Raw genomic sequence first — 19,031 nt, 5'->3', positions numbered from 1 at the left:
TGCTCTGTGGGTTGAGTTCAGGCAACCCCTATCAGCTCCATTCCAACACAACCCTACCATCCCTTCCACTTCATTCCAGGAGCTTTGGATTTCCCAAAGACCTTTTCTAAACGACCTTTTGTCAATACGCTGCAGGTCGTGGTTGCTTCTCTTCCCCCCAACTATTTCAGCACATTGGAAGAGCCCAGCAGTGATCCTGCCCATCTCTGCCCCATACAGCACCGTACAGCTGCAGCTCATCACTGGGCTCTCGGTGCAACGAAGCACCCAAAATATCTCCGCCGCTTTCTTGCAGCAGTTTGTTTGTTTCCAGATGTCTGCGCCTCATTCAACGTGAAGTATCTTCCCCCATCAATATTTTCAACCTCCTTGTTGATATTTACCCAGCACTGCTGAATAAACGGCACTAAGTGGAGCTCCGTGGGTAAGGAGAGCACAGCTGCGTTCTGTCGGCCCTCGAGAGGCTTTGCAGTCATTTCCACAATCTGGGTTTGCTGTCAGTGAACACATTTCCTACCTCCTTCTCTTGGAGGTCTGATTTTCTTTATGGGTGCCCCCTCGTTGGAGGCTGCGTGGGGCTGTGAGCAACCTGGTCAAGCAGGAGATGTCTCTGCCTGTAGCAAAGGGTTGGAAGGATGACCAGGTTGGAACGGGATGACCTTTGAGATCCTTGCAACCCAACCCATTCTATGACTTAGCAGCCAGGATGGGCCACGGCGTTGTCTTTTTAGGGTGGTTTCTTTCTCCATCTCTCTTTTTCGTAATTATTTCTCACCTGAAAGTCTCTCAAATCTTCTGCTCTCACCGCCTTTCAAAGAGAAGTTTGTTTTCATCTGGGCTTTTCAAGGGGCTGCTTTTATTCTTTGTCCGTGTGCAAGGAGAAGAAACGGCCTTTGGTGGTGGCAGCTGTGGGGGAGAGAACACGAAGGGAGGAGCTCTGCAATCCCAATGGGGGTCAGCAATGCAAGCTATCAGCACGACCTTTAGCCCTGCCATCACAAAGGTGCATCACAGAGGGCTCTGTGTGCAGGGGGAGCATCCCACAAACCCTCACTGGGACCACGGACGCCGTTCTGCAGTGCTTGCAGAAGCAATTTGCAGCAATTTGCAGCCCCACATTGGGCCGAGCAACGGGAGAGAGCAGATGAGGTTGGAACCTCAACCTCAGAAGGAGAAGGGGAGGGAGAGGGGAGCGTGGCTCAGCCATTGCCAGTGGATGGGACTGATCCATGCGGTGCTCAGCCCTGAGCCCATCGCTGTGCCCAAACCCGGCTTAACAGTGGGACCTGAAGGGATGCAGCCACAGCGAAAGGGAAACACAGCTGGGATGCAGGGAAGCCTTGCGCTGTGCTGGGAATGAGGGGTGCCAGGGTGGGCCGTCTGCAGGGGGGGGGATTGCTCACAGAGCGATGAGCTGTGGCTGTTGTCCTGCAGGGATTGATGTGTAAGGGATGAGCTCGAAGCTCCTGTTTCCTGCATGCCCTGTGAGCAATCTGTCTCTGGAGCAGAGGCGTTTTATTTTGTTTTTTGTTTTTTTTTTTCTCTTGTGAAGTTGATTCTGTTTCTCTTTCATCCCAGCAGGAGGGGAAGATGAATTTCTGTCAAATGAGAGTTCATTGCTCCAAATGCAGGAGTCCGGCTAATAGATGGGGTTAGGAGCTTTGTTTTTCTTGCTTTTAAAAAACAAACAACCAAACCGGGAAGCAGAGCTGCAGTACAGCAAAGGGGGGCGGAGCAGCGCAGCCTATGGGGACACCGCCTGGGAACCGACCCTGGTGCAGCGCTCCTGGTGCCCTGTGGCTGAGGAATCCTATGGGACAGGTCCTACCCACCCCATTCCTGGCTCCCAGCATTGTAGGATGTCTTTGCCCGGAGATTTCAGGAGCTGTGTGCAGGCGCATCTCATCCCGTGCTCCCAAGGCAGGGTAGGAGCCAGCCCTGGGCAGGGCTGGGGCCAGGAGGGGCTGTAAGGCCCCTTCCTACCCAAACCACTCCATGGTTCTGTGATTCCACGACGTGTGGGGAAAAGCGGGGCTGTGGGTGATAGGAGTGAGACCCGAAGCAAGAAATGAGGTGGGATCTGTGGGGAGAAGACAGAACCCTTCTGGATATCAAATGTTCCTCCCAGGAGAGCCGAATCTGGGCTTACGAAAACCAATCCCTTTTGGAAGCAGCGCTTCTTGCATCCCTCCTCCCTCAGCTCCCTGCATGCCAGCTTCCTGCACCCCTCTGTCCCTGCACCCCTCTATCCTGCCCCCATCCTCCTCACTCCCACCCTGCATCCGCCCCCACTGCCCTCCCTGCATCCATCCATCCCTCCATCCTCAGCCCTCTGCCCTCCCTGCATCCTTCTGTCGTGCCCCATCCTTCTCTTTCTCTGCATCCCTCCTTCCCTGCACTGCTCCCCATTGCCCCATCCTCCTCTTCATCCCTCCCTCCCATTTCTGAGCCCTCTCTCCATCCCATCCCATCCCATCCCATCCCATCCCATCCCATCCCATCCCATCCCATCCCATCCCATCTTCCCCATTCCTCCTTCCCTTCTTTTGCCTCCCGTCCCATCTCCATCCTATTCCCCATTCCCCCGCCCCTTCCCTTCATCCCACCCCATCCCACCCCTCCGCCCTCCCCCTGCCACTCCCCCACTCCCCACGCCGCCCCCCGCACTTCTCCCGGTGGCCGCTGGGGGCCCCGAGCAGGCGGAGCGGACCCGGAGCACCGCGGGCAGAGCCGCGCCGCGCAGGTAGGAGCCGCCCGGGGGGGAGCGGAGCGGGCAGGGGGGGCAGCGCCGGGGGGTGCCCACAGCGGGGAGAACCGAAGTTCGGAGAGTGCGGGGCGGGGAGGCGAGCGATGGGGGGGTGGTGATGGTGGCGGTGGTCCTGGGGATGCTCCGCTCTCGGTGGAAGGGAGATGCTCCGCGTGGCCGTTGTTCTCAGCCTTCGGACGGCAAAGAGAAGGAGCGTTGTTGCGGAATGCGCGGCGGCGGAGTTGGGCCGGTGAGCGGCGGAGGGTGCGCGGCGACGGCGGTGTGCGCAGCCGTGCGGGTTGGTGCTGTGCGGGTTGGTGCTGCGCGGAGCGCGCCGGGCGAGCGGCGCTGCTTGGGGGTAACGGAGGGAACCGTGCGGAACCCCACCACCACCACCCCGATCCTGGGCCCAACTTCACTCCGTGCCGCTCCGGCCGAACTCCGGCAGAGCACGCCGTGCCGTGCCGTCCCCAGCCGCCGTCGGGGGCTCCGTCCCCGCTGAACCCTCGTAGGTGTGACCCTCGGGACCGTGACCTCGCGTCGGCTGCGCTGCGGCGAAGCGGCGCCGGGGAACCCGCAGCCTCCCCGGGGCCTTCCTCCCCAGCTCCTCCTGCCCCGCTCTCGGGCTGAGCCGTGTCCCCGAACCTCGGCTGCAGCGAGCGGGCACCGAGCCTTCCCCGTTCCCCTCCTCCCCCCACCCGGGGCGGCAGTGGGGCCGCAGCACCATCGTTTGAGCATCCCCGGTACCAACACGGCACCGCGTACCGAACGCCGTGTGCCCGCGGCTGGGAGCGCGGTGTTCGGTGCTGTTCTGCTTCTGTCGCTTTGCTTTGCACTGGAGCAGAGGTGGGCTCGGTGGGAGGCGGCTGCACTGAAGCTCCCGCAAGTGTGAGCCGTGCGTGTGTGCACGGGGACCGCCGGGGCAGAGGAATGATGCTCAGCCTTTTCCCCATCGGTTTCCTTTCGGGTTGGGGCTGCCGAGCGCAGCCAGAAGTTGGGAAAGTTGAGTGCATGGCTCCTTTGGTGTCGTAGGGGTTTAATTCCTTGTGTTCGGGGTTAATTAGTGCCCGAGGTTGGAAGCTGGGTTGGGGATTTTGGGTCTGCTGGGAGAGCGGCTGCGTGCAGTGCTGGAGCTCTGCTTTGTGCCATAGCTGTGCTGGGAGCAGGTGGCTCAGGGAGATCAATTGGGAGGGGTGTGGGGGCCAGGGGAGGGCTCAGCCCCTCTGTGCTGGGTGTGCAAAGCTGGGGCTGCAGCCAGGGTGGGAGCAGTGAGGAGTAAACGGGGTGACCAACATCTGAAGGCCAGGGAGCAGCGGGTTTGTGCTGTGGCTGTGCTGTACTGGTGAGGAGAGCTGGCTCCTCCAACAAACTTCCATTTCCTCGGGTCTGGGTTAAGTTAATTCTGTATGCAGGCGGTGCTGAGGGCACGCAGCTGGGCAGTGCCCTCAGCGAAGGCCTGGGGATGTGGCTGGGGTGTGCATGCTGATTCTCACCGTCTTTAGGGGGAGATCTTCATGCACAGCACAAGTTAGGGCCGAATTCTGTTTCTTTCTCCTGCTGCTGGGCAGCCTGGTGAGCGTTCCTGTTGGTTACCGGGGGCAGCAGGGACAAATAGGAGCGAGAGGCTCGGAGGGAGCTCAGCTGGGATTCTCTGCACACACATCCCTATGGGTTGGCTGTCCCAGCACCTGTTGGCTGCGGTGCTGCCGGCTGCTTACAGCTTGCTGTGCTCTATGGGAAACTTCGTGGTGGGGTCGGCAGTGTTTGGGGCTGTGGTGGGGGGCAAAGGGCAGCTGCTGCGTCAGTGTGTGCTGTACTCATCGGTGATTGAGTGGTTTAAGGTGGCAGTAATGGAGTGCAGGTGCTGTAAATCTGTAGGTCAGAGCGGTGCAGCTGAGGGCCCCAAGTAAATAAAGTGGTGACAACAGGGATGGCTCCATCCCCCTCCTTGCTGCTGCCACAGCAGGAGGGGTTTTGCCGTGGATGCCTTTACAAACCAAGCAAACCTGAGGTAGGGCACAGCAATCAGGCAGGTGGGGCTAATTAGCTCTGAAGTAGCTGAATGGGGCTGATCCTGGGGGGTCAGATTGCCGTATCTTGTAGAGGATGGACTTACAGTAGTGAACCTTCCTTCTTAATGCTGCTGCAGGTCAGAAGCTTAACAAAATGGGGGCTGAGGATCTACCCACGGCCCTAATTATGTTGATTTCCTCATTAGGTTCTGCCAGCGGTCTATTTCTGGGAAATAAATAGCAGAATGTGGGCAGTAAATAGCGGTGGGGGGCAGAGCGGTGTCAGCTTCCCTACTTAAGAAAACGGGAGGATAATGGAGGTTATGGGGCTGCGCATCCCCCCAGCGGTCCCTGTGCCCCTCCCGGCGTCCGGAGAGCGGCTTCTATCGCTGCTCGGATCCTCCTGATGTCTGCAGGGTTGATTTGCATCCTTAGTGAGGGAGAGAGAGCCAGGCGTGTAGGTTTTGTGCTCTGCTCCTCCCCGCCCGCTTCCCACTTCGTTTGGCCAGCTCAGGCATCCGCACGGTGATGTGGAAGCAGCGCGGAGGAGCTCCGTCGCGGCCGCATTGCATATGCATGAGAGAGAGGAGCAGATCGCACCGGCAATCCCAAGCTGGCTTAGGGCTAATGGAAATTCTGCCCTGACCCCAGAACGGCCGCTCTGCGGGGCTTTGCGGTGAGGCTGCAGAAATGCATCCCCATCTTGTGAGCTCTGGGACCCCGTGGCACCTGCTTCCCACGTGCTGCACTCCTCCAAGACGTCGCTGTTGCCGTAGAGCAGTTCTTCTCTTGGTCTGTCACGTTGAGGGCAGGGAAGGATGGGATTTTTGCTTCTCCTTGTGTGAGATTTGGGAACATCTGGTGCGTAATCTCATCTCCTATAGACCGAACAACATCGGGGGCAGAGATGGTGCTCGTGTTCACAGAGCATCTGCTGCTCTCCAGGTTCCATTCATCGCTGCCTCGCAGCTCTGCGTTGTCGTTCACGCCGAGGGGAAGTGGGTGTGAAGTGGAATAATAATGTTTCACACTTCCTTTGCACTGGGTTTGACATCTGACAGCGCTGCAACCCATCGCAATGGGCGCGATGTGGTTGCAAGCCGAAAAACATCATCTACAAATGGTCAGGCCTGCTGGTCTTAGGGGTGTTTTCTGGTCTCAGTGATTTTATGCAATGACAAGTTAATTACAGTGAAAAAATACCACTGTTGTCAACCCTACCAATGCCAAATCAGAAGCCAAGGTGGGATTTGTGGGTTCTAACTCAGGATCTCTGCAGTACAACACCTTCAGACCAACGTCCAGGGGAATATGAGTTCAGTATTGGCTGTCAGCGTTGCATTTCTTAAGGAAACCCTGTAGAAAGAATTCAGTTCTACCTGAAATTCTGTGCTTGAGAAATGGGTGTTTTGGTTTTAGGCCGGCTGGACTCCCAGGGGTCCTTAACGTAACCCGTCGTGCTGTGATTGCGGCTGACACGGCTTTTGTTCTGCTCCTGCTGAGTGTTAAACAAGATTTAAGTCCCCTCAGTCACTATTTAGTTATTGAGGAGCGTCGCAGCCGCCACAAATGCAAACAGAACTGTCTGGATGTTTGTTTATGCACACATCATTAGGAAGTCTGTGGGAAAAGAAAAAAAAAAAGGCAACGTTCCGGTCTGTTAGATAATTAATCTGCATTTTAAGAATTGTTGAAAGATGTATTTGCAAGCTAGTCCATTGAGCTGCTATCTAGTCAATAATCCCATATTTAATGGTCCCTAAGAATGTATTTCCATAATGCGCTGCAAGCAGTGGAGAAATCTGCATCCTGTTTGTCTTCGGATGTCAGCGCTCGCGCGTCTTGCACGACAAATCTTTTTCTGATGATGGGTGGAACATCCGGACGCGTTGGCTTCCAGCTGCTGTGGGAAATGGGGAGGCAGAGGGTGGTGGAAGCAAACCTGTGGCTCTGCATCCCTTCCTGGTGGTTCCTTGCTGGGTGCTGAGCTCTGGCTCTGTGCACGGCCTGCAACACGTTGGTTGGGATTTGGGGTCTGTGCAACCCAACGTGTGTCATCGAGCTGAGGTGACACGCAGGGGTTTGAGGATGGGTGTTGGTGTTGAGTCGAGATATTGGTGATTTGTGGTGGAAAAAGGGAAAACACGCAGGCAGCCCCAGTGGTGCTCAGTTACAAATCCCTGCTAATGAGAGCGGGGAGCAGAACCCACACCTGGAGAGAGGCAGTGCTGGGAGCTGCTGCCAAGGTGAGGAGCCAGAGCTTAATTTCATTATCTTATCAATAACGAGCCGGTCCTGGCGTGGTGTGAATTCTCGGGGAGTGTTAGTGCTATCTTTGGCAGTCTGAGCAGAGAAATAATGAATACGAATAGGAAGAGCATTGTGTGCAGCCCTGGTATCTTTACCTTAAAAATTATGTCAGTGAACTGGTAAGAGATAAGAGAAGAGCTACAGGAGTCATTTGGGGCCCATAGAGTGTGTGGGAGAGGCTGGGGCTCATCTCTGCCCTGTAATGAGGAGAGGGTTTAGGGGGGATTTGAGTGCTGGCTGTGAACACCTGACCAGAGCGGGAGCTAAGGCACCAAGGCAGGGCATGGCTCTGTGAGTGCTCGATCAATTCTGATGAGGAGAAAGGCATGTTTTATGTTTGTGCAGCTTTGTAGGTAGGCGCAGGAGCAAATTACCCAGGGCTTGGGTAGATTGGCCGTTTTTAAATTGCAATGATACATCTTGAGGAGCTGCTGTAGGTGAAGTGCAGAGCGTGGCGGCGTGGAAAACTCAGCACGAGGCAATAGCAAATAAAACAAAGTTCTGAATACGGTCCTTATTGTCCTTCGCACCCTTTAATTATGTCACTAATCTCTTCTTTCCTTGAGGGAAAGAACAGAATCCACCAGCACCGTTCTCATGTTCTGTTCCTTTGGGCAGTGTTGTACGTCAGTCGCCCACTTCTTTGTGCAGTGGGCAATGCTGGGTTGCCCATCTTCCTCCTCTGACCATCTTCACCAAGCTTCCTCCCACTTCTGCTTTATCTTCCTGCTTTATCAGCATGAGGGAGAGCGCCGTTTTCTCAAACACCTTTTGCTTAAGCTGTAGCTGTTAATTGAGCGCTCGCTGATCGCGGCGCTGAGCTCTGTTGCTCCTCTCCTGGATGGTGGCTCAGTGCTGGTAACACAGCAAAGCTGCTCTGAAGCCACTCAGTGCCTTTGCTGTTCGTATTTTCTCCCCCAGCATTTCCGTTTTTGCTGGCAGTGTAATTAGCACCATCTCCTCCTCTTTGAGTGATCTCAGCCCATGCCATCCTTCTCCCCGAGTGCCGTAATGCTCCTCATCCTTCATGGTCCTTCAGTGGCCCGAGACAAGGATTGAACCCTTGAGCTCAGCCCAGGGGCTGTTCCCTGCCTGGATTTAGGGACCCAATTATCTGGCTGGATTTAGGATCCCAGCTTCCCCTGAAGTTGCTTCATCCATTAGAGGTTCTTTGTTGCTGAAGGTTCAATTATGGAAGTGAACAGGGAAAGAGAAACCAAAGTCGATGTCACCCCCAGGGTCTGGTGGAGCTCCTCATCTCCACATCCTCTGCGTGCAGTACAGCCCTATAAAGCCCAGCACTGATGATGCTCCTCCTATAGGAGCATGCAGTGCAATGCAGTCATTGCTTGCTCTCCCAAAGGACGAGGCTGGTGGCACAGCGTGGGGTGGCTGCATGGCTTTGCACACCCCATGGCTTTGGGATCACCACTGAACTGCGGGATGTGCAGGAGGTGCTCTGCAGCCATCGGCCTCTTTGGGATCATTCTGCTGTGTGTTTGGTGGGCTTGAGTGCCTCTGAAAGATTAATTAACCCCGGGTGAGAGGCGATGATCGAACGTTTGCATAGGGGGGAGGGAGATGAATATTCTTGCTGCTGTGCTGAGTGTGTTTAAACTTCTGCTTTTGGCTCGTCTGGCTTGGAGGAGCCTCTGACTAGCAAAAATGATGGAACAATTTATTTTGGATGATGAATTAGGAGAATATAGCTCATACACCCAGAACACGGCGTTTTCAATCACATCTTCATTGCATTGGTAAGGGGAAGGGCGGGGGGGGGAAGAGATTTTCATATCTTGACATGTTTATCCTTTGGAGACTGAGTCAATTATCGTATTGTAGGAGAACTCGTTCCGTAGTGCTCGGATCTCAGGGAATGTCTCTGTGTCAAGAGGAGGATCGTGCAGGGTTTGTTCTGGCAGCGGGGAGGCGGGGAGGAGAGCACAGCTAGGAGAGATCTGCAGGTGACATCCAGGAATAGGAAAATAACTTTATGAGAAGCAGGAGTTAGAGCCTGCTGAGGACTGTGACAAAGCTGCCATGAGGAAGGCAGGTTGTCCTCAAGTACTCCTTTGCTTTGATTTCGGGCTGCTGGGGACGCTGTGGCACACTGAGCTCTGGCAGTGCTCCTGAGCATTGCTTTGTGCTCCATGTGCTGTGATTACCAGCGGGTGAGGAGGTGTCAGCACAGCTCTCTCCTCGGTTGTGCCGTGCAAATCTTCAGTCCCAGCAGCAGAAATACCTGAGTCCATTTTGCAGACATCGGCGTTAATGCAGTGCAGCTGACACGCTCCATTTGCTTGCATAAATGCGGCTCTTCAAGCTGTGCATATGCTCCATAGAGCTGCTACCCCTCACCTTTCCTTCTTGCAACAAGCAGAGGCTGGAAGGCCGTTCCTGGACACCTCAGGCAGTGTCTGTGTGTTTGCACATATGTCAGGACCAGAAATGCACCATTTCCAAGCTGCTGTGTGAGACGTCGCTCCCGACAAAATGTTCAAACTGCAGTTGTGCAGATGGAATTTTCGAGCTTGGCTCAAGCACTCCTGTTTCTGCTGGTTTGTTTACGTGGAGGTTTTGATTTTCCCATTATTGAGGTGGTTATGTTTTTATAGCATTGCATTACTCACAGGTCCCTTTTATTCCCTTCCAGTTTGCCAGCCGTGACTAACGGAGGGTTTTGCCGCAGCCCTTTGGTGGAGCAGAGACTCAACTGAATGGGAGGAGGTCTTCTCCTTCCCCACCACCAGAATGTCATGGTGGAGGGTTGGTTGGGGCATAAGCCATTTCTTGAGGCTGTGGCCATAGGCTTGGTTTTGATCCCATTATTAGGCTGTGTGCGCTGATGGAAAAACTCCACTCTAGGAAAGAAGTGAAGCGTTGAGCTTTGATGCCAGTTGCACTGGATGATCTTGGTGGGCTTTTTGACCTTAATAATTCTATAAACTTTCATTCAAGTGTAAGCATGGAGCATTGAGCATGTCAGCACCCAAGCTGGCTTAGTGGCACAGCTCGTAAAGCGGAGCTCCTTTCCAGGACAGCTCTGCCGTGCCATGGGGATCTGAATTTTTGGGGAACCCCAATGTGGGGTGCACTGCGTTGTGTATTTGTGTACCTGCATGTTCCCATTGAGACAGCTGGGTTGGAGTTTTTTATCTTTCTTCTACGTTTTTTTTCTCCTGAACTTTGCCCTGTGGGTGGCACGGTCGTTAACCTCATTAGAGCATCCAACACCTCTAATTACTGGGGGAACGGCTTTCAGAGGATGGAAATCATCCAGCCAGCTGCTGTGCACGTGTGTGTTGGCCCTTCATTTTTCCCAATGTGAGGCTACATCTACTTAATTTAAACAACATAAGGCACAGATGTATGTTGTATGCCACGTGTGAGTGCGGTGCCATTGCCGTGCCTGGCGTGTGAGTGTGTGTGCACATGTGTGTGCCCATGGCGTGTGGTCACTGCAGCCCAGGAGCTCGGAGTTGCTTTGTATTTGGGGCATTGTTCTTTTGCATCAGGAATGAGGTAACGTGGAATATTTGTAAGAGAGTCACATGGAGCCACCGGGAGCCGTTAGTCAGCGGCTGTGGGAAGGCGCCGGCCCTAATGATGACAGGGGAAAGTTCTTTATGGGGTCTGGGAGCAAAAGGCGAAGAACAAATGGGTACAGGCTGCAGAGGCAGAGGGTGAATCCATCAGGGGATGGCTGCAGGTAGCTGTGTGCAGTGGTGATGGGTTAGGGCTGTCCCATCCTCCTTGGGCAGGAGGAGAGGGGAGGTTGAAGGAAGCAAAGGGAGGTGAAGCACCGGCCCAGGGGTGTGTAACACAGCAGGTGCATCACCCTGTGGCTGTTGCTCCTCTGGAGGCCGTGAGATGGGCTCAAAGCAACTGCCTCTTTGGGTACTTGGATCTGTGCACCAGGATGGCCATGAGAAATGGAGCCTTCAGAGAGGGGCTCTTTGTGGTTGCTGCCTGGCCAGCTGATAGGCAGAGCCCCAGTCAGTGCTTTGTAGCTGTGCTGTGTGTGTAGGCTGGGATGGCAGCGTGGGAGCAGCACAGTTGTGATCTGGGCAGTTGAAATGAGGTGGCCCATCAGCACTGCTCTGTGATGTTTGATTTATTAAACCGTGGGAAGCTGCTGCCATCTCAGCACTGAGCCCCACAGGAATCCACGAGAATCAGTCGCAAAGAGAGGGAATGGGCTCTTCTCAAACAGCAGAAATTGTGGAGAGAAAAAGTGGGGCCGGGCATCGGGCAGTGCTGCTGAATGGCAGAAATAGGGAGGTACTGAGATAGATGGCTGAGGAGGGTCCCTTCCAACTCGAATGAGTCTAGGAGAAGTGGGACCAAACTTTTCCATAACCAACTGCTTTTGTTCCATGTGGATGCCTCTGTGTACCCTCTGCTCCCCACAGAGCACGGCCCTCTTTACAGCCAAACTCTGTGGAAGTCAGGCTGGGTTTTATATGGAAGCATACCTTGAAGCTTTCAGGGCCTCTAGAAATGGGGCAGTGCCTGGCTTCTGCTCCCCAGGTAAGGGAGATCGTGGGGTGCTGAGGGATGGCAGCCTCTGTCTGGTGGCTGTGTTTGCCCTCAAAGCACAAATGATGTCCTCTCTGCCTGAGACAACTGCTTCTGTTTGACCTTTGGTGTGCCAGACCACTAAGGAAGGAGACCTCACTGTGTTCTATTTCAGGCTGAAGGTCGTTAAACCTGTCCAATCCCCTTACAGCCATCGCATTGGGTTGTGTGTCCACGTCTCAGATGGGGGAAAAACCCTTTGGCGGAGCTGCATTGCAGCTCTGGGAGTGCAGGGCAGGTTCTTGGGGCGAGGTGACAGCAGGGTGTCCTCACTTCTGCAGAGATGGAGCATCCCCAGCAGGTGCTGGGAACGATTCTGCATCTGCAGGGGCCACACGCTTTTGCTCAGAGGGAGATTTTGGGGGCTGGGGTCCCTCATCTGTGCCCCCGGTGCTGCTGGGGACGGAGCAGTGCCAGCCATCAGCCCCATCCCTCCCTGCAGCGTGGCCCTGGCAGCTCCAGCCCTCGGTTACTCTGGCAACTCGCAGCGATCAGGCAGCACCGAGCAGCTGAATTCAGCCCCTTGTTCCGGGGAAAATGCTCTCATTGAAGGCGAACCCGAGCGAAACCTTCCTGCCTTCATCCCAATGAATGGCACCGACACCCATCCGTGTGCCTCGTGGTGGGGAGAAGGCGTGTGGGGATGGGTGGGGGGTATCCAGGAGGGGAGAGCGGGGAGATGTCACCGAGAAGGGAGCTGGAGATTGTGCCCTCGTCCCATTGGAATAAAGGAAGTCTTGCACAGCACTGCCTGTAGTCAGCTGAAAGCGGTAACAAAGCCGTTACGGCGCTGGGGATGTGCTTTTCTCTGGGATGGAAGGAGCTGCCCAGAATGATAATGGGGTCTTTTTTCATTTTTTTAAGGAGCTAACAGTCTACTGCACGAAGTAATTAACTGGACAGATGGGGACGGCAGAATTTGTAAACGTCGACAGCGACAAGAAGGCGCGTTTTGGGAAAGGCCTTGTGTCAGCAGAAGGGCTGCGCGTCGGGGCGGGCATTGGGAAAGCAGTGAAATTAATGAGACTTCTTAAAAAATTAATAACGTTAACAGCTGCATCCAGTTCAGGTGTGTGGTGGGGGCTGTGAGGAGGGGTGGAAATGGAGGGATTGCCTGTGCACTTCCCTGTTTGTGTGTGTGTCCTTTGTGAAGGGGATCCCTGCTACGTGTGTGATGGGGCTGACGTAAATACGGCTGCTGCTGCGCCAAGCCCCACCGGTGTGATTTGTCTGTCCTAAACCAGAGCAGGGTGCTGGTGGTGGCTACAGTTGTGTCAGTTTGTCCATCCGTCAGGGATGCTGTCATCCAGCACCAGGAGACACGGCAGGATGCATGGTTTGGGCTGTGGCATTGTGAGTGTGTGCCCTCCTTGTGGCAGTGAGTTATGCTAAGTGAGAGCACAGAGGTTTTGATGGTGGGCCCAAGGAAAATATCTCCATCCCTGGAGCTGCTCAAGGTCAGGTTGGATGGGGTTGTGGGTGAGCTGACCTGATGGAGTGGGGACAGCCAGCCCATGGCATAGGGATGGAGTGGACAGTGGGATAGGGATAGTGATTTCTGAGGTCTGTTCCAACCCAACCATTCCACAACTCGTCCCTTCTCAGCGCAGCCTCTTCCTTCCCTTTAATTAACATGCAGGGCTTGGGACAAGTTGCACAACTGCAGAAGCGGTTGGGGATGGGGAGAGCGGCTGCTGAAAAACGCTTTGTGTGAACGTGGCGAGCTCTAATAGAGCAAAACACGACAGGCACGTGTGTGTCTGCAGAATGGTAATGACCCTCCTGAACCACTGCCTGGGGGGGAATGGAAAGCACTTAACAGATCAAACACTGTCAGGGAAACGAGAGCGACTGTGCCCAAATCGGGCTCGGCTTAATCAAGGTAACTCGTTTATGGGGTTGTGATTAGAGTTCAATGCTCTGATGGCAGAAGCACCTTTCCTGGGGTTTGTGCTGCTGCTTTCCTTTTTCTGCTCCTCGGAAAGATGCCCCGCTGTTCCCCCCTCCCGAAAAAGAAGTTTTGCAGCTCAGTTCCAGAAGTGGATTGTTTTGATGGATTGGGAATGATTTTTAAGAAGTTGCACCAGAAAAAGGTCATTTTTTTTTTTAATTTTCCTTCCCAATTTTTTTAATGGAGTCTACCTGTGGTCTCTGTGCCAGCAGTGAGCCCGTCCTCCCCACGTAGCACAGCGTCTGCCTGCAGACCTGCTTGCTGCAAGATATCCTTGAGCTCAAAGTCATCCAGATTGGGCGCTCGCAGGGATGGCGAGAGAATGAGAACTGCAGAGAGCAAGGGTTACGCAGTCAAGATTTTCTTCTTTTTTATTTTGAGAGGATGGAAATATTTCTGATACTGGACAAGGCAAAGGCTGGGCATAAATCTCCTTTGGGACAAGTTAATCTGTTTTTCTTTGCAAGTTCTTTCCAATCCTGATCTGGTGGGTGCAGGCCTGGGACTCGCTCACCTTCTGGAGCCATTTATCAACTTTGATGGTGATCTCTTGGCTTCCTGAAGCTGAGCTCCATCAAAGCCCTCTCAGTGGGGCCACTGGGCTCCGTGTTGGCGATGAGCTGAGGAAGCAGCATCTCTCAGTCCTTTTCAGCCTTGGTAGTAGCAAAGCCAGCATGTAGCAAACTGTGTTGTGGATGGATTGTCTGCAATTAGTTAACTCCTCGTGCTCCTCTTATGGGCACAGCCTCCAGTCATTTCGAGGTGACTTTGCTGTTAGAGGTGATGCAAACACACAGAGGTCCAACTCATGTGAAGGGGCACAACAGGGGTTGGGCAACCTTTGGGTTTTTGTGGCGATGCCAAAACGCTCAGGACACTGATTTGTGAAATCAAGCTCGTTCAGTTCATTACGGTTGGGTAATTAATAGGCGCTCTTTCAAACCTGCTGATGATCAGAGCTGTGAGGAGCAGGATGGGAGCATCCGTGGGGGCTTCTTCATGGGCAGCACACTGGGTTCTTCCCTGAGGTTTTGCTGCTTGCTGCATCGTAGTGAAAATATAGGAGTGGGAATACGTGCAGCGAGTCAGGACAGCCATAGCAGTGTGTGTGGGGGGCAGGAGAGCTGCTGGTGGCACTCAGCTCTGGAGGGCACAGCCCATTGCCCCCATTGTCCCCAGTTCTGTGCGGCCTGGAGCAAACCCAGGAGATCTGGAGGGAGCTCCAGAATGGCCAGTGTACGGGTGGGGGATGTTGCTGTTTTGGAGGCAACAAGCCAAAGTCATGCTGCTCCTTCTCACGACTTCTTTTCCCTTCTGCTCTTTTTTTTCTTGAGATTTTTTTTTTTCCTCTCCAGTAACCCCTAGTAAAGGAGGCAGAAAGTGAGAATGTGACTTGAGGGGCTGGTGGGAAAAAATTGGAATCTTCTTGGTGAGGGGGCTGGATTGCAAAAATTAGCAATTTTTGGAAGCAGGCCATTCTTTTGACAAAAATTAACTGAGAAATTCTCCCCAGCTCTTGCTGCAATCTGCGTTGGCCACCGTCCTGTGTAATCACAGCTCTTGATTTCTGAAGCATGGGTGCTGCTTTATCTTAAACCTTGTACGTGGAGAGTGGTTGGGCTGCAGCTGTGCTGCACAGTGTGATGGTTCAGCCCTGCTCTGTGTGTCCCACCTTTGCAGCCAGTCTGGGGATAATCCAATGGCTCTGTAAAATGTGGCATGATTGGGCTGGAGATGGGCTTTTGTAGGGTATTGTGCTCTCAAGGATGCTTTCCAGCCCTTGGGTCACACGCTGTGGTGTGGCAGAGCAGTGTGGCTGTCGAATTGGGCTTTGGAGGAGCAAGGAGCTCTGGTTGGACCCAACAGAGACAAGGCTTTCCCTTGTCTCCTCCCCCACCCCTGATAGAGAGATTATGCAGTTCAAAGCTCCTTCCGTTTCTTCTCCTCAAGCAGACAGGAGCGTTTTGCAAACGTTGGGAAGTGCCGTGACAGCAGCACAATAAAAGTATTGTTGGATGTGATTGTTGCTTTACCTCTCTTCCCGCAGCCCCCACTCCTCCCTGAGCACCTGCCTTTCACCCAATTTAATTTTCACACCTCCTCCTGCTGCTGCTGCCATCCGTGCCAGCTCTCTGTGGTTCTGCTGTGGGTGTCTCTTATTGGAGCGACTGCCTTGAAGGTGCTCATCCCATCCCTGCTGGCTCCTATGGACCCAAGGGGTTGGTCCCACAGCATAAATGCCCAAGGACCGGGCAATTGTTCTTCTCTTTCCCTAAAACCAGAGCCAGGATCCCCAGGACTCTGTGATCTCGTGGGCTGCATTTGCTGCATGAGATCTTTATGAATTGTGATGGCTCAAAAGGAAAGGACCCAGAGTGAGTCTCCAGTGCCAGTTCGAGTTTGCAGGATTGGCAGGTAAGAGCAGAGACAATGATGTGCTCTTTATGGAGAAATCTGGGCCCCTTTGATCAGAGTCACTGGTGTGCCAACAGGGATGCTGACTGCTCCATCCCATTGCTCAGATGCAGTTACTTCTGATGGCACAGCTGTGTCAGTGGACAAGGGAAGAACCACTGATGTTGGCTGTCAGGACTTCAGTGAGGCCTTTGACACAGTTCCCCATAACATCCATCCTTCTCTCCAGAGTGGAAAGATATGGATTGGATGGATGGATGGATGGATGGATGGAGAACCCAAAGGGTGGTGGTCAGTGGCCAACACAGTGATGCTTTGTACAAGAGGGACCCACAGCTTTCCAGTTCATTGTCCAGTGCAGCACCAGAGAGGATGCAGTATGTTAGTGTTGGGCTCTGCTGGAGCAAGGCTGGAAGAAATGGGAGGGAAGGGTTGGCGCTGGTACAAGCACAGAGCAGCTCAGAGCCATTGGTGGTAGTGCAGGAGGAGGAAAAAGCCTCAAAGCATTGCAGATGTGTCAATGTATCCCTCATTAAAATGGACAACTATTCCCCAGTTGTTTTTCTATGCACTGATTTTGTTCTGTCTGTAATATCTTGTGTTTGCATGCAGTGATGTGCTGTGATCCAGTTGTCCCTTAGAGGAGGTATCAGTCTGCAGAGAACCAGGGTTTTCAGTTTGCTGCTGAGGGCACAGGGACGTGGAGGGGAGGTGACATCCATGGGATGATGCTCCTGTCTGCCTGGCACCTCCTTGTGTTGTCTCTCTCCCAAAACCTGAGCCAGCAGGGCAGCATGTCCCGCTCCCACCAGCAACACCAGATCGATTCCCTATTTAGCTGAAATCTCCATGTGGATGCGTGCAGCCCCATGCTGATTTATCCAATAAAGGCTGCAGCTCAAGATGGTTATGAGGGACCTTGATGAAAAACCCAGAGGTTATCCTAAATTGCAGGAAGGGAAGATGGTGCAGCACAGCAGGGCTGTCTGCAGCTGGTCACCTCCACACATCTCTGCCTTTTCTATTTGAAGACACAGAGAAGAGGAGAAATTGCTATCCTTATGCTCGGGCAAAAAGAAAACAAAGTATGAGTGGTCATAATTTAGTGGGCTCCTGGGTAAATTTGTATTTCATTCTGATTATTGAGTGCATTCTCTAATTGTGGCAATAAAAAGGAATCGTCCATCTTCTAAATGCAAGCAGTAGCACTGATTGTTATTTAATTAGTTGATTCCAGTGGTCGAGGGGTGAGCTTGGAATTACAATTGCAGCTTGTATTATTTCACTGAGATTGCCGAATTAATTAGGAGAACAATGGGATTCTTCATTGTTGGCATCTTAAGAACTTGTGAGGATAACAGTGCAGGAGAGCGATGCTCCGATGCATCTGGAGACCAAACCCCACCTGGCATAGTGAGTTCAGGCCAAAGAATCCCTTTAACATGAAAGGTTTCTTCTGTGATGAGCAGAAAAAATGTGTGGATGGATGCTGTGAGCAAAGCCATCAGGAAAGGTGAGGGAGGCTGAGGTTCCATTGGCAGCATTGACCTTGCGGCCCCAAAACCCTGGAGGTGATGCCCTCATCCCACTGTGATGGCTTTGCACCATTGCAAGGGTCAGGAATGCATCCCATCCTTGCTGAGCTGGGCAGGATGATGTGCAGACATTGGGATGCTGATGCATAGAACGAGGTCCTGCCCTCCCTGTGCCCATCCAGGCGCTGCCTGCGAATGGGGGCTCGTGGGAAGATGTGCTTTCCAAAGAGCTGCTAAAAGCTGCAGGAATCTGTTCCCCCAGCAAAAAAGCAGACAGGTCTCTTGTGGCTGTGAAAGTGATGGGCAGGAGGCGTCGAGGCTTCTCACTGCAAACATTGGCTTTGTTTTCTTCCTCTCCTATTTTCATTTTATTTTATTGAGAATGTGTTTTATGGAGCAGCCTTGCTGCTGGTTTGTTGTGATGTGGCTTTTATTGTGGCTGTTGGCTGTGAGTGTTTGCAGGGTGTTTGAGTGTTATGGCCGTGCAATAGAAGAAAACACAAGTACATGTGGGGCACTGAAGTACATACGGATCATTATTACCTTAAAGCAATTGTCCATCCTGGCCTGGCTTCCTCTTCCTGGCTGCTCTGCAGAGAGCTGCTCCTTTCTCATGGATTCTCTGTGTTGCCAGGATTGATTTTTTCAGAGAGAAGTCTCCACAAGCCCTGTTTTATCTTCTCCTCCCTTTTTGAGGCAAGAGGTTGCATTTTTTTTTCTTCTCTCCCTGGCAAAAAGTAAGATGAATGGTTCTCTTCATCTTGGGTAGGACTGAAGGGCAGCTCTGTACAGCAGGTGATGGACGGAGCTTCTTTGGGATCGCTGATGTATTTCCCTCTTTCTCCACGTTTCCTCTGGGATTTTGTCACCTGCAGAAGAAAGGGCAAGCATGGTCTGTTCCCAGAGAGCAGGACTTCAGGGTAAGGAGACAGGGACCGATGGAGGCATGGGTGAGATCAGCCTCTCCGGGTGATGTTGGCCATGTAAGCCCATGGAGGATCCTCCAGGGAGAGGTGGTGAACTGGAGAGGGGAAGGAAAGAGAGCGGCGAGGAGGAGGTGGATAAAAGAATGGCACCCTGGAGATTTGGAGAGGAGCCAGAAGGAGAGCGGTGTGTGAAATACCGGGGAGCTGGTGGTTAATTTACAGCCTCTGGGAGAGGAAAAGGAAGAAGAAAAGGGGGGGGAAATGCCTCTGTTGCAAGGGATGTGGAAAAGAGTTTGCAGTGATGTGGGAATACGTGGCATCTTCCTGTCTCTTGGGTTTTCTTCTCTTTCTGCTGCAGCAGTCCCAGGTGGGAGCGGGGCTGTGGGCATGGCCCCAAAGCTGCTGGAGCTCACAGAGTTGGGACACTGCTCTCAGATCATAGAGTCATAGAATGGCCTGGGTTGAAAAGGAGCACAACGCTCATCCAGCTCCAACCCCCTGCTATGTGCAGGGTCACCAACCAGCAGCCCAGGCTGCCCAGAGCCACATCCAGCCTGG

At 53.3% G+C, this 19,031-nt stretch overlaps 1 protein-coding gene across 2 annotated transcripts in view; it reads left to right on the top strand.

Moving 5' to 3' along the window:
* The first annotated feature begins 2,691 nt into the window (after window positions 1-2,691).
* The window catches only part of GRIK4 (glutamate ionotropic receptor kainate type subunit 4), a 123,677-nt gene continuing 107,337 nt past the window's right edge, over window positions 2,692-19,031 (top strand). The window contains exon 1 of one of the 2 annotated variants that reach the window (XM_042882438.1): window positions 2,692-2,743. The gene's annotated coding sequence lies outside the window, so the exon portion shown is untranslated. Of the gene's footprint in view, window positions 2,744-2,977; window positions 2,997-19,031 lie in introns of those variants that run through there. The other variant, XM_042882439.1, reaches the window with a different exon arrangement.

The sequence above is a fragment of the Lagopus leucura genome, unplaced genomic scaffold (genome assembly GCF_019238085.1).
Source record: "Lagopus leucura isolate 7727_CA_CO unplaced genomic scaffold, USGS_WTPT01 Super-Scaffold_100034, whole genome shotgun sequence".
NCBI lineage: Eukaryota > Metazoa > Chordata > Aves > Galliformes > Phasianidae > Lagopus > Lagopus leucura.
This window is presented reverse-complemented; position numbering and strand designations above follow the sequence as displayed.